Source organism: Scyliorhinus torazame, chromosome 3, assembly GCF_047496885.1.
Source record: "Scyliorhinus torazame isolate Kashiwa2021f chromosome 3, sScyTor2.1, whole genome shotgun sequence".
Lineage (NCBI taxonomy): Eukaryota > Metazoa > Chordata > Chondrichthyes > Carcharhiniformes > Scyliorhinidae > Scyliorhinus > Scyliorhinus torazame.
Genome location: NC_092709.1, coordinates 119,666,318 through 119,678,449, shown reverse-complemented (window position 1 = coordinate 119,678,449; position 12,132 = coordinate 119,666,318). Strand labels below are relative to the sequence as shown.

Genomic DNA, 12,132 nt, shown 5'->3' with positions numbered 1-12,132 from the left:
GGCTCAGTGAGGGTGCTGCAGAGCCGGGCGGCTCAGTGAGGGTGCTGCAGTGCCGGGCGGCTCAGTGAGGGTGCTGCACAGCCAGGCGGCTCAGTGAGGGTGCTGCAGAGCCAGGCGGCTCAGTGATGGTGCTGCAGTGCCGGGCGGCTCAGTGAGGGGCTGCAGAGCCAGGCGTCTCAGTGAGGGTGCTGCAGAGCCGGGCGGCTCAGTGAGGGTGCTGCAGTGTCAGGCGGCTCACTGAGGGTGCTGCAGTGCCGGGCGGCTCAGTGAGGGTGCTGCAGAGCCAGGCGGCTCAGTGAGTGTGCTGCAGTGTCAGGCGGCTCAGTGAGGGTGCTGCAGAGCTGGGCGGCTCAGTGAGGGTGCTGCAGTGTCAGGTGGCTCAGTGAGGGTGCTGCAGTGCCGGGCGGCTCAGTGAGGGTACTGCAGACCCAGTCGGCTCAGTGAGGGTGCTGCAGAGCCAGGCGGCTCAGTGACGGTGCTGCAGTGCCGGGCGGCTCAGTGAGGGTGCTGCAGAGCCAGCTGGCTCAGTGTGGGTGCTGAGGTGCCGGGCGGCTCAGTGAGGGTGCTGCAGAGCCGGGCGGCTCAGTGAGGGTGCTGCAGTGTCAGGCGGCTCAGTGAGGGTGGTGCAGAGCCAGGCGGCCCAGTGACGGTGCTGCAGAGCCGGGCGGCTCTGTGAGGGTGCTGCAGAGCCGGGCGGCTCAGTGAGGGTGCTGCAGTGTCAGGCGGCTCAGTGAGGGTGCTGCAGTGCCGGGCGGCTCAGTGAGGGTGCTGCAGAGCTGGGCGGCTGAGTGAGGGTGCTGCAGTGTCAGGCGGCTCAGTGAGGGTGCTGCAGTGTCAGGCGGCTCAGTGAGGGTGCTGCAGAGCCAGGCGGCTCAGTGAGGGTGCTGCAGAGCCAGGCGGCTCAGTGAGGGTGCTGCAGTGTCAGGCGGCTCAGTGAGGGTGCTGCATTGTCAGGCGGCACAGTGAGGGTGCTGCAAAGCCAGGCGGCTCAGTGAGGGTGCTGCAGACCCAGGCGGCTCAGTGAGGGTGCTGCAGTGCCGGGCGGCTCAGTGAGGGTGCTGCAGTGTCTGGCGGCTCTGTGAGGGTGCTGCAGAGCCGGGCGGCTCAGTGAGGGTGCTGCAGAGCCAGGCGGCTCAGTGAGGGTGCTGCAGAGCCGGGCGGCTCAGTGAGGGTGCTGCAGAGCCAGGCGTCTCTGTGAGGGTGCTGCAGTGTCAGGCGGCTCAGTGAGGGTGCTGCAGAGCCGGGCGGCTCAGTGAGGGTGCTGCAGAGCTAGGCGGCTCAGTGAGTGTGCTGCAGAGCCGGGCGGCTCAGTGAGGGTGCTGCAGTGTCAGGCGGCTCACTGAGGGTGCTGCAGTGCCGGCCGGCTCAGTGAGGGTGCTGCAGAGCCAGGCGGCGCAGTGAGGGTGCTGCAGAGCAAGGCGGCTCAGTGAGGGTGCTGTAGTGCCGGGCGGCTCAGTGAGGGTGCTGCAGTGTCAGGCGGCTCAGTGAGGGTGCTGCAGTGCCGGGCGGCTCAGTGCCGGTGCTGCAGAGCCAGGCGGCTCAGTGAGGGTGCTGCAGTGCCGGGCGGCTCAGTGAGGGTGCTGCAGTGCCGGGCGGCTAAGTGAGGGTGCTGCAGAGCCAGGCGGCTCAGTGAGGGTGCTGCAGTGTCAGGCGGCTCAGTGAGGGTGCTGCAGTGCCGTGCGGCTCAGTGAGGGTGCTGCAGAGCCAGGCGGCTCAGTGAGGGTGCTGCAGTGTCAGGCGGCTCAGTGAGGGTGCTGCAGAGCCAGGCGGCTCAGTGAGGGTGCTGCAGAGCCGGGCGGCTCAGTGAGGGTGCTGCAGTGCCGGGCGGCCCAGTGAGGGTGCTGCAGAGCCAGGCGGCACAGTGAGGGTGTTGCAGTGCCGGGCGGCTCAGTGAGAGTGGTGCAGAGCCAGGTGGCACAGTGAGGGTGGTGCAGAGCCAGGCGGCTCAGTGAGGGTGCTGCAGTGTCAGGCGGCTCAGTGAGGGTGATGCAGAGCCAGGCGGCTCAGTGAGGGTGCTGCAGTGTCCGGCGACTCAGTGAGGGTGCTGCAGAGCCGGGCGGCTCAGTGAGGGTGCTGCAGTGCCCGGCACCTCATTGAGGGTGCTGCAGAGCCGGGCGGCTCAGTGAGGGTGCTGCAGTGTCAGGCGGCTCAGTGAGGGTGCTGCAGAGCCAGGCGGCTCAGTGAGAGTGGTGCAGTGTCAGGCGGCTCAGTGAGGGTGCTGCAGAGCCAGCCGGCTCAGTGAGGGTGCTGCAGAACCGGGCGGCTCAGTGAGAGTGGTGCAGTGTCAGGCGGCTCAGTGCGGGTGGTGCAGAGCCAGGCGGCCCAGTGACGGTGCTGCAGAGCCGGGCGGCTCAGTGAGGGTGCTGCAGAGCCGGGCGGCTCAGTGAGGGTGCTGCAGTGTCAGGCGGCTCAGTGAGGGTGCGGCAGTGCCGGGCGGCTCAGTGAGGGTGCTGCAGAGCCGGGCGGCTTAGTGAGGGTGCTGCAGTGCCGGGCGGCTCAGTGAGGGTGCTGCAGTGTCAGGCGGCTCAGTGAGGGTGCTGCAGAGCCGGGCGGCTCAGTGAGGGTGCTGCAGTGTCAGGCGGCTCAGTGAGGGTGCTGCAGTGCCGGGCGGCTCAGTGAGGGTGCTGCAGTGTCAGGCGGCTCAGTGAGGGTGCTGCAGTGCCGGGCGGCTCAGTGAGGGTGCTGCAGTGTCAGGCGGCTCAGTGACGGTGCTGCAGTGTCAGGCGGCTCAGTGAGGGTGCTGCAGAGCCAGGCGGCTCAGTGAGGGTGCTGCAGAACCAGGCGGCTCAGTGAGGGTGCTGCAGTGCCGGGCGGCTCAGTGAGGGTGCTGCACTGTCAGGCGGCTCAGTGAGGGTGCTGCAGTGTCAGGCGGCTCAGTGAGGGTGCTGCAGTGCCGGGCGGCTCAGTGAGGGTGCTGCAGTGCCGGGCGGCTCAGTGAGGGTGCTGCAGAGCCGGGTGGCTCAGTGAGAGTGCTGCAGTGCCGTGCGGCTCAGTGAGGGTGCTGCAGAGCCGGGCGGCTCAGTGAGGGTGCTGCAGTGCCGTGCGGCTCAGTGAGGGTGCGGCAGTGCCGGGCGGCTCAGTGAGGGTGCTGCAGAGCCGGGCGGCTCAGTGAGGGTGCTGCAGTGTCAGCCGGCTCAGTGAGGTTGCTGCAGTGTCAGGCGGCTCAGTGAGGGTGCTGCAGAGCCAGGCGGCTCAGTGTGGGTGCTGCAGAGCCAGGCGGCTCAGTGAGGGTGCTGCAGTGTCAGGCGGCTCAGTGAGGGTGCTGCAGTGCCGGGCGGCTCAGTGAGGGTGCTGCAGAGCCAGGCGGCTCAGTGAGGGTGCTGCAGTGTCAGGCGGCTCAGTGAGGGTGCTGCAGTGCCGGGCGGCTCAGTGAGGGTGCTGCAGAGCCAGGTGGCTCAGTGAGGGTGCTGCAGAGCCAGGCGGCTCAGTGATGGTGCTGCAGTGCCGGGCGGCTCAGTGAGGGGCTGCAGAGCCAGGCGTCTCAGTGAGGGTGCTGCAGAGCCGGGCGGCTCAGTGAGGGTGCTGCAGTGTCAGGCGGCTCACTGAGGGTGCTGCAGTGCCGGGCGGCTCAGTGAGGGTGCTGCAGAGCCAGGCGGCTCAGTGAGTGTGCTGCAGTGTCAGGCGGCTCAGTGAGGGTGCTGCAGAGCTGGGCGGCTCAGTGAGGGTGCTGCAGTGTCAGGTGGCTCAGTGAGGGTGCTGCAGTGCCGGGCGGCTCAGTGAGGGTACTGCAGACCCAGTCGGCTCAGTGAGGGTGCTGCAGAGCCAGGCGGCTCAGTGACGGTGCTGCAGTGCCGGGCGGCTCAGTGAGGGTGCTGCAGAGCCAGCTGGCTCAGTGTGGGTGCTGAGGTGCCGGGCGGCTCAGTGAGGGTGCTGCAGAGCCGGGCGGCTCAGTGAGGGTGCTGCAGTGTCAGGCGGCTCAGTGAGGGTGGTGCAGAGCCAGGCGGCCCAGTGACGGTGCTGCAGAGCCGGGCGGCTCTGTGAGGGTGCTGCAGAGCCGGGCGGCTCAGTGAGGGTGCTGCAGTGTCAGGCGGCTCAGTGAGGGTGCTGCAGTGCCGGGCGGCTCAGTGAGGGTGCTGCAGAGCTGGGCGGCTGAGTGAGGGTGCTGCAGTGTCAGGCGGCTCAGTGAGGGTGCTGCAGTGTCAGGCGGCTCAGTGAGGGTGCTGCAGAGCCAGGCGGCTCAGTGAGGGTGCTGCAGAGCCAGGCGGCTCAGTGAGGGTGCTGCAGTGTCAGGCGGCTCAGTGAGGGTGCTGCATTGTCAGGCGGCACAGTGAGGGTGCTGCAAAGCCAGGCGGCTCAGTGAGGGTGCTGCAGACCCAGGCGGCTCAGTGAGGGTGCTGCAGTGCCGGGCGGCTCAGTGAGGGTGCTGCAGTGTCTGGCGGCTCTGTGAGGGTGCTGCAGAGCCGGGCGGCTCAGTGAGGGTGCTGCAGAGCCAGGCGGCTCAGTGAGGGTGCTGCAGAGCCGGGCGGCTCAGTGAGGGTGCTGCAGAGCCAGGCGTCTCTGTGAGGGTGCTGCAGTGTCAGGCGGCTCAGTGAGGGTGCTGCAGAGCCGGGCGGCTCAGTGAGGGTGCTGCAGAGCTAGGCGGCTCAGTGAGTGTGCTGCAGAGCCGGGCGGCTCAGTGAGGGTGCTGCAGTGTCAGGCGGCTCACTGAGGGTGCTGCAGTGCCGGCCGGCTCAGTGAGGGTGCTGCAGAGCCAGGCGGCGCAGTGAGGGTGCTGCAGAGCAAGGCGGCTCAGTGAGGGTGCTGTAGTGCCGGGCGGCTCAGTGAGGGTGCTGCAGTGTCAGGCAGCTCAGTGAGGGTGCTGCAGTGTCCGACGGCTCAGTGAGGGTGCTGCAGAGCCAGGTGGCTCAGTGAGGGTGCTGCAGAGCCGGACGGCTCAGTGAGGGTGCTGCAGTGCCGGGCGGCTCAGTGAGGGTGCTGCAGAGCCAGGCAGCTCAGTGAGGGTGCTGCAGAGCCAGGCGGCTCAGTGAGGGTGCTGCAGAGCCAGGCGGCTCAGTGAGGGTGCTGCAGTGTCAGGCGGCTCAGTGAGGGTGCTGCAGTGCCGGGCGGCTCAGTGAGGGTGCTGCAGAGCCGGGCGGCTCAGTGAGGGTGCTGCAGTGTCAGCCGGCTCAGTGAGGGTGCTGCAGTGTCAGGCGGCTCAGTGAGGGTGCTGCAGAGCCAGGCGGCTCAGTGAGGGTGCTGCAGAGCCAGGCGGCTATGTGAGGGTGCTGCAGTGCCGGGCGGCTCAGTGAGGGTGCTGCAGTGCCGGGCGGCTCAGTGAGGGTGCTGCAGAGCCAGGCGGCTCAGTGAGGGTGCTGCAGAGCCGGGCGGCTCAGTGAGGGTGCTGCAGAGCCAGGCGTCTCTGTGAGGGTGCTGCAGTGTCAGGCGGCTCAGTGAGGGTGCTGCAGAGCCAGGCGGCGCAGTGAGGGTGCTGCAGAGCAAGGCGGCTCAGTGAGGGTGCTGCAGTGCCGGGCGGCTCAGTGAGGGTGCTGCAGTGTCGGGCGGCTCAGTGATGGTGCTGCAGTGTCCGGCGGCTCAGTGAGGGTGCTGCAGAGCCAGACGGCTCAGTGAGGGTGCTGCAGAGCCGGACGGCTCAGTGAGGGTGCTGCAGTGCCGGGCGGCTCAGTGAGGGTGCTGCAGAGCCAGGCAGCTCAGTGAGGGTGCTGCAGAGCCAGGCGGCTCAGTGAGGGTGCTGCAGAGCCAGGCGGCTCAGTGAGGGTGCTGCAGTGTCAGGCGGCTCAGTGAGGGTGCTGCAGTGCCGGGCGGCTCAGTGAGGGTGCTGCAGAGCCGGGCGGCTCAGTGAGGGTGCTGCAGTGTCAGCCGGCTCAGTGAGGGTGCTGCAGTGTCAGGCGGCTCAGTGAGGGTGCTGCAGAGCCAGGCGGCTCAGTGAGGGTGCTGCAGTGCCGGGCGGCTCAGTGAGGGTGCTGCAGAGCCAGGCGGCTCAGTGAGGGTGCTGCAGTGTCAGGCGGCTCAGTGAGGGTGCTGCAGTGCTGGGCGGCTCAGTGAGGGTGCTGCAGAGCCAGGCGGCGCAGTGAGGGTGCTGCAGTGCCGGGCAGCTCAGTGAGGGTGCTGCAGTGTCAGGCGGCTCAGTGAGGGTGCTGCAGTGTCTGGCGGATCAGTGAGGGTGCTGCAGAGCTAGGCGACTCAGTGAGGTGCTGCAGAGCCGGGCGGCTCAGTGAGGGTGCTGCAGAGCCAGGCGGCTCAGTGAGGGTGCTGCAGTGCCGGGATGCTCAGTGAAGGTGCTGCAGAGCCAGGCGGCTCAGTGAGGGTGCTGCAGAGCCAGGCGGCTCAGTGAGGGTGCTGCAGTGTCAGGCGGCTCAGTGAGGGTGCTGCAGAGCCAGGCGGCCCAGTGACGGTGCTGCAGAGCCAGGCGGCTCAGTGAGGGTGCTGCAGAGCCGGGCGGCTCAGTGAGGGTGCTGCAGAGCCGGGCGGCTCAGTGAGGGTGCTGCAGTGCCGGGCGGCTCAGTGAGGGTGCTGCAGAGCCAGGCGGCTCAGTGAGGGTGCTGCAGAGCCAGGCGGCACAGTGAGGGTGCTGCAGTGTCAGGCGGCTCAGTGAGGGTGCTGCAGTGCCGGGCGGCTCAGTGAGGGTGCTGCAGTGCCGGGCGGCTCAGTGAGGGTGCTGCAGTGTCAGGCGGCTCAGTGAGGGTGCTGCAGAGCTGGGCGGCTCAGTGAGGGTGGTGCAGAGCCAGGCGGCTCAGTGAGGGTGCTGCAGAGCTGGGCGGCTCAGTGAGGGTGCTGCAGTGTCAGGCGGCTCAGTGACGGTGCTGCAGAGCCGGGCGGCTCAGTGAGGGTGGTGCAGAGCCAGGCGGCTCAGTGAGGGTGCTGCAGTGCCGGGCGGCTCAGTGAGGGTGCTGCAGTGCCGGGCGGCTCAGTGAGGGTGCTGCAGTGTCAGGCGGCTCAGTGACGGTGCTGCAGAGGCGGATGAAGCAGAGGAAGTGGCTGCGGAGGGCCCCGTGCCAGGCGCTCCTGCTGAAAGCCATCATGTCCGACAGGTCCAAGAGGATGCGGAGGGTGCAAATTACCTCCACGTCGTCAGCCAGGAAGAGAGCGACGACTCCAATTCTGATGGGGCACCAGGGGAGGAGCACGAGCAGGTGGTCGTGCCAAGGCGGCGGAGGCGTGTCTGCCGGGACCGCATTTCTTTCGAGGACCTTACGGAAGCAGCATGCAGGAGGAGACTCAGATTGAGCTTTGAGAAGGTGGGCCACATATGCCACTTAATGGCGCACCTGGCACCATGTGGAACGGGGGGAGGACATGCCATCCCAGGGAGACTGAAGGTCACGGTCGCCCTAAATATTTTCGTGACCGGCTCCTTCCAGGTGCCGAGCGGGGACCTTTGTGGAATCTCTCAGGCATCGGTGCACCGGTGCATCTGGGCCCTTACCGACGGCCTATATGCAGTCGCGGGATGATACATCGATTTCCCGGAGGACCACGCACATCAGGCTGCCAGGGCAGCGCAATTCGCCTCAGTGGCCGGGATCCCGATGGTCCAAGACGTCGTGGATGGGATGCACGTCAACCTGCGTGCACCGTCGCGGAACAGGGACGTCTTCCTGAACAGGAAGGGGACATACTCAATGAACGTCCAGGTGGTATGCGACCACAGAATGCGAATAATGCACGTGTGCAACCCAGCATGCATGACGCGTAGTTGCATGCTGCGTCTTGCACAACATCGCCCAACAGAGGGGCAATGTCATAGAAGAGGAAGAAGCAGGTGAACATGAGGATGAGGAGGAGGATGAGGAGGAGGAGGGTGAGGAAGAGGAGGGCGAGGATGAGGGAGCGGCGGGGCAGACACCACCGGGGTGCGGGATATGGCCGGGAGGCCGCACGATGCCACCGGCTGGGACAGCGAGCACGCGAGGCGTTGATCGGCGCACGTTTCGCACACTAGGGGGAGGGCATCGTGTGCAGGGCACTCGCACCGGTGACCGCGCGCAAAGGCACCACCCAGCACCCCCCCCACCCCACCCAGCACCCCCCCCCCACCTCCCACACCATCGCACGACCCTACCACACTCGGCACCACTCTGACGCAACCCTACACCTGTGGCACCTCGTTATTGTCGTTACACTTTTACTTCCATAAGCGGGTGTGAACAGTGCCATGTTGGATGATGACAACCCGCTCTGCGATGTGCTGTGAGCTACAGATCGCTACTGAATGTCTGACTCATGGCCATACCTGAACACCCCCACCTCGGTGTCCCTTTTATGCGTCATGGACACTCCATCACATGTCCATGTGGGGCAGCAGGCGTCGGAGCACGGAGGACGACGTTGTGTTTGGGGTTGGGGGGAGGGACACACCCGGCCTCACCCTTGCAATGATTTTCGAACACCATCGTCACCGGGCACCCTCACGGCCCCCCCCCCACCCCCCCACCCCCCAGGCACCGGACATAAGACAGACGCATGTAGGTTTGGTGTAACAACTTTCATTGTGACATTGAAAGACACGTGCCCTAGCCCCTATTACTAATCTGTGCCCTGCACCAGTGCCAACTTACTAAGTGTCTAACTTTTTGGCCTTATGGGCCCTACCACTACATCTAGGTGTTTCCCCAGACGGTACATCAGGAGTGGAGGCGGACTGCTGAGAATCCTGCCCTTCGACGTGGCTCCCCGTCGGCGCGTGCTTCCTGGGGCGGCCCGGCCTGGAAGGGCCAGGCTGCACGGCGGGCTTGCTGGATGGCATGGTGCCACCCTCCTCTGCCCGCTGCCCACCAGATGCACCAGGGACAGGACGGGGGGAGTGCGAGTGTTCCGGTCCCTGCCTTGCTGGTGTAACCGGGACAGGCACTGGCACCTCCTCCTCCCTCGGGGAGCCCAGTGGACCTGGGACCTCTCTAAGGGATGGTGGTGCGCGCGGAGGCAAGCCCCGTTGCACCAGCGACACCTGGCACTGCCATTCCTGGAGGCCCGCTGTGGAATTGACCGGGGTCTGAACGTTCCCGGCGATGGAGCTAAGGGAGTGCGACATCCCTGTCGGGGACTGCGCGACATCCCGCTCGGTCTGTGCGATGCCATCCATCACATGGACATGGCCGCCGATGCTCTCAGCGATGGCTTGCTGAGAGTGGGCCAGACCCCGGAGCGGGGCGGCAATGTCCAGCTGCTCTGGCGCATGGCTGCCTGTGAGAGGGCAGCCCTGTCGTGGGCCACGGATGACGCGTGCACACTAAGCGCCACGCCTTGAAGAACCTGACCCATGGCCGAAACCGTTGCCCCCATTGCCTCCATCTCGGACGCCGCCCGTGCGGTGTCGGCCTGGGTGGCAGCCATGACTGGCACCACTTGCTGCTCGTGCACGCGGATGGACTCCTCCAGCTGCGTCTGCAATAGTTGGAAGACAGCCATCATCCCGTTGTCTGGTCCCTGGGGTTGCAAATGCATCGGTTCTGTGGGTGGGCCTGGAAATCCCAGGAACCCGGGAACCGTCTGGGCAGCAGCTGGGTGCTGGGCCTGGCCTGCCCTCCGCCCGTCCAGCCCCTCGGCTGCTCCTACTTCCACCTGCTGTACCGGTCCGGCTGTGTGGTGCGCACCAGTCTGTGATCCAGAAGCCTCGTCACTTACTTGCCCAACCGAGGTGAGTGTATGTGCGATGGCTGAAGTGGTGGGTGACAGCAGTGCCGCGGCCGCTAGGTCCTTGTCTGTACCCAGGTCTGGGGTCTCCTGGCTGGAACACTGGCCCGGTGCATTCAGTCCACGACCCATGCCAGGTGCTGTGCCCCTGTGCCTCGTATGTCGCAATGTCCTCTGTGTGTCACTGTCCAGAGGGACTGTCCTGTCACCATCACTGTCCTGGTTCGCTGTACCCTCGTCGTCCGTCTCACTGTCACATGTGTCACGACTGTCCGTCCTGACGTCTCTGTCTGTCCTCTGTGCATAAACCTTCAGTGGCCCAGCCTCAGAGGAGGGCCTTCCTGCCCGTGATCCTTCCCCTCTGTCCCGTGCATCCCTGTGGCCGGAAGAGGTTGGAGCTGGATGGCAGCGGGGTGACCGAGCAGTTCCACGGCGATGCTCCTCTGGCCCTGGAGAACACACTAAGGCACGTTTCGTTAGGCAAGCGGGGTCGTATGTGAGGGGGTGGAGGGGGCAGTGTGAGGGTGTGGACTGTGAGGCTGGTGCAGTGTGAGGAGGTGGGGTGTGAGGGGGTGGACTGTGAGGCTGGTGCAGTGTCAAGCGGTGGGGTTTGAGGGTGTGGACTGTGGGAGTGGTGCAGTGTCAGGCAGTGGGGTGTGAGGGGGTGGACTGTGAGGCTGGTGCAGTGTGAGGCGGTGGGGTGTAAGGGTGTGGACTGTGGGGGTGGTGCAGTGTCAGGCAGTGGGGTGTGAGGGTGTGGACTGTGGGGGTGGTGCAGTGTGAGGCGGTGGGGTGTGAGGGTGTGGACTGTGAGGCTGGTGCAGTGTCAGGCGGTGGGTGTGAGGGTGTGGTGCAGTGTCAGGCGGTGGGGTGTGAGGGTGTGGACTGTGGGGGTGGTGCAGTGTGAGGCGGTGGGGTGTGAGGGTGTGGACTGTGAGGCTGGTGCAGTGTGAGGCGGTGGGGTTTGAGGGTGTGGACTGTGGGGGTGGTGCAGTGTCAGGCGGTGGGGTGTGAGGGTGTGGACTGTGAGGCTGGTGCAGTGTCAGGCGGTGGGTGTGAGGGTGTGGTGCAGTGTCAGGCGGTGGGGTGTGAGGGTGTGGACTGTGGGGGTGGTGCAGTGTGAGGCGGTGGGTGTGAGGGTGTGGTGCAGTGTCAGGCGGTGGGGTGTGAGGGTGTGGACTGTGGGGGTGGTGCAGTGTGAGGCGGTGGGGTGTGAGGGTGTGGACTGTGAGGCTGGTGCAGTGTGAGGCGGTGGGGTTTGAGGGTGTGGACTGTGGGGGTGGTGCAGTGTCAGGCGGTGGGGTGTGAGGGTGTGGACTGTGAGGCTGGTGCAGTGTCAGGCGGTGGGTGTGAGGGTGTGGTGCAGTGTCAGGCGGTGGGGTGTGAGGGTGTGGACTGTGGGGGTGGTGCAGTGTGAGGCGGTGGGGTGTGAGGGTGTGGACTGTGAGGCTGGTGCAGTGTCAGGCGGTGGGATGTGAGGGTGTGGACTGTGGGGGTGGTGCAGTGTGAGGCGGTGGGGTGTGAGGGTGTGGACTGTGAGGCTGGTGCAGTGTGAGGCGGTGGGGTTTGAGGGTGTGGACTGTGGGGGTGGTGCAGTGTCAGGCGGTGGGGTGTGAGGGGGTGGACTGTGAGGCTGGTGCAGTGTGAGGCGGTGGGGTGTAAGGGTGTGGACTGTGAGGCTGGTGCAGTGTGAAGCGGTGGGGTGTGAGGGTGTGGACTGTGGGGGTGGTGCAGTGTGAGGCGGTGGGGTGTGAGGGTGTGGACTGTGAGGCTGGTGCAGTGTGAGGCGGTGGGGTGTGAGGGTGTGGACTGTGAGGCTGGTGCAGTGTGAGGCGGTGGGGTGTGAGGGGTTAAGTGGTCATTAGCAGGACGCACACGTTAGCACCATTATCACTAGGTGGGGACACTGGGATCCACGCAATGGCACTTGCCCACGGGGTGGGGTGGGGGATTCCACATGTGTCCCGGGTGCAACGTGGGACTCCAGCCGCCCCCCCCTCCCCCCCCCCCGTGTAGGTGGGGGGGGGGGGGCATTTGGGGCATTGCCCGGGGGGAGTGTCAGGGTACATACTCTCGCTGCCCTCGTGAGCTCGTGCAGTTTCTTCCTGCACTGATCTCCCGTGCAGGGGATGTGCCCCACAACGCTGTCGGCCATCCCGACCTCTCGCCATCCCTGCCTCACAGTGCTGCACGGCTACCGGTGTCCACGTCTGGGGAAGAGGATGGCCCGGCGCTCCTCCACAGCATCTAGAAGTGCCTCCAGGTCGTAGTCCCGGATGCAGGGAGCGGCGCAACGGGGCTCACCCATGTCCGACCTCAGTGTCTGTGTGCCGATCCGCGCACTTCCTATTACACAGCGCGGCGTCATCCTGGCGTCGTGCGATGACGCCACTGGCCGGTTGGGAGAATCGCCTGGGCCGCCAAAATTTCCGGGGACGCCGGTCCAACACCCTCCCGCGATTCTCCCAAGCGGCGGGAACGGCCCGGTCGAGTTTCGCGGGCCGCAGGCCGGAGAATCGCCGGAGACACCCAAAATGGCGATTCGCCGGCACCCCCGCTATT

General features: G+C 66.3%; 1 protein-coding gene across 5 annotated transcripts in view; it reads right to left on the bottom strand.

The window, feature by feature from the left end:
- fstl5 (follistatin-like 5) overlaps positions 1-12,132 on the bottom strand; it is a 1,269,795-nt gene that overhangs the window by 530,531 nt on the left and 727,132 nt on the right. The window lies entirely within an intron of this gene.